This window comes from Lissotriton vulgaris, unplaced genomic scaffold (genome assembly GCF_964263255.1).
Source record: "Lissotriton vulgaris unplaced genomic scaffold, aLisVul1.2 SCAFFOLD_7575, whole genome shotgun sequence".
In the NCBI taxonomy this organism is placed as follows: Eukaryota; Metazoa; Chordata; class Amphibia; order Caudata; family Salamandridae; genus Lissotriton; species Lissotriton vulgaris.
In genome coordinates, this window is record NW_028241824.1 from 1 (window position 1) to 2,552 (window position 2,552).

Below are 2,552 nucleotides of genomic sequence, written 5' to 3' on the forward strand. Positions count from 1 at the left end.
GTAAGTGCATAACAAACAGCTTTGCAAAAGCGGCGATGCAAGTTCAGAGCATGTGAAAACACAAAGCAGCCATTTTAAGTGCATTGCGCATGAGCAACAAATTCCAACCAGAACTGTGAGTACGTCACATACCATGGGTATGACCGACTCATGCGCAGACTAATTCCCGCGTAGCAGCAGCCAATTTAGGTTGCAAGCATATTACCTTTTAGTAAACACATAGGCAAGAGTCTCTGGGACACCCCGTGTAGTGTAAAATGTGCAATATTAGTAAGACAAACAGATTGATTACATAGTTAGAGTTACTCGAGGTTCATGAATACAAGCAAGTCGCTAAATGTGCGAATCCTTGCTCCATCAATCCCCTCTTTGATGATATTTACTATCATCACTATTAATGGAACCAGATGCCAACTTTTCACATTTCACCCAATTCAATTTCTTCAAACTTTTTATTCAGCCTTTTTTCTGCATCTTTATTAGGATGAGAACTTTTCACCCTTTTATAAATCTGATTATTCAGTTCTTCTAATTCAAGTTCATCAACATTCCGTTTCATTCCTCTCTTATTCACAGCATACTTCTTTTTGTGTTTTTGACATTTACAGCAAACTATTATGATGAGCACAAATAAGCCTATTCCCGCTATTGGCATCAGTATTTTACTCACAAGACTTTTACCTAGGTTAGAAAACCAATTACCTACAGAGGAGAGACCATCAGTTAGTCTCTTCCAGGCACTGTCAACCTCCAGTGGTTTGAGCTCTTTTTCCAAATTTGTTATGTTTCTCACATATTTCTTAATTTCAACACTTTTGTCAGGAATGTAAGTGCAACAATGTTGCGCTTTCAACATTCTACAGACTCCGCCCTCTTTTGCCAATAGAGTGTCAAGAGCAAGTCTATTCTGTAAAACCATAGATCTGATCGCAACCATTTCGGTATTGACCAGCAAGAAACCTGCAGCAGTGTCAGTGGATAACCAATCTACCATTGTAGACAATTTGCAAATTCTGTGTGTATTCAGAGTCACTCCCACTGCAGGTATCAATGCACTAAATATATCGCCTAAAATTTCTCCTACACTTTCTCTTTTACTACGCACTAATCCATTAGTGTTTTCATTGCTTCCAGCGACTTCATTCACATGGTATATTTTTAGGAAGACAATTCCAAAAAAATCTCCTTCTATACCAGTCATCTGGCAATTTTAAATAAGCCTTGTTTCCACATATATAATAAACTAGCAGCCCGTCCCGACCTTGTCTGGGAGCAATCAGGCTTCCCCGACCCCCACCTGCCCCGACATTGTCCAGAAGCCTGGGCCCCCGCCCGGCCCGTCCCCCGCCTGCCCCGGCCCCCGCCTGCCCCGACAATGTCCGTGGGTCCCCTTACCTCAGCCGCTGCTCCTCCCCCGCGCTCCTCAGTTTACCGGTCCGCCGCTCCTCGCTCCTCACCGCCGCTGTCCGCTGTCTGTCACCTCACCGCTCCTCCCGCCTGTCCGCTGCTTGTCACCTCACCGCCGCTAGTCACCGGTCCTCCGGCCTGTCTGCTGCTCCTCACGTCACCGCTCCTCCCCCGCGCCATGTCCGCCACTCCTCGTCGCGCTCCTGGACGCCGCTCCTCCCCGCGCTCCTGACGTGAGCACGCACGTCGCGGCCAGCGCTTCTTCGGAGGGACTACTTTTTTTTAATGTACATTTTTTAAATAACATTTTTTTTTAAATGTATATAGCCTATAACCATCTGCACACCCTGACAATTACAACGGTGTATCGGGTGTGTGGATTGGCGCTGTGGTTCCCGAGTTTACCTGCCTCAAAGCCTCAAAGTTCTTCCTTTATTATAGTAGTATAGATTAGGGAAACACAGGTTCTGACCCATTTTTGAAACCCCAGCCTCCAATTACCTTGTAATTGTGTTCACATTCACTGGAACCAATGAATATGTTATTGAAATAACTAGTCTTTTCTCTGTGAAGACAAAGTTTCCCTTTCTTTTCGAAATCCAGTAACAACGCAGGATTTGCTCCACCATTTGAAGTGCTCCACATGTTTTCAGCCCACTTAGGAGTTTTCTGTCTTTTATCATTCGCTTTTCTTTGGAAACTTTCTCTGCCATATTTAGAAACATTTTCTCTTGTTCGTGTAATGAACATGTTAAGTTATCTCTATGTGCTTCACCTAAATCCATTGTACCTATGGTTAGAAAGTATTCTCCCATGTAACGTGTTCCATCACTCTTAGTATGTACAGGATTTAGATTTCCATGTATAGGAAGTTGAGAAAATATCATGTCTGAGTTAGAATAATAGTACTGTAACGGTCCTCTTTTATAGAATAAACTAGCTAAAATACTACAAGAAATTCCATATGTTAGTGGTAAATGATGATAGGTCACACCCTCAGCTACTGAAGTAGGTAGCTTCATACAGACGTAACAATCTTCTATTTCCATTGCTTCTACATAGTGTACTAACAAGTTTTCAAATACATTTAAAAGAGTTCTGTTCTTGATTCTGTGAAAATGTAGTCCTCCCTTATCTGATGCATC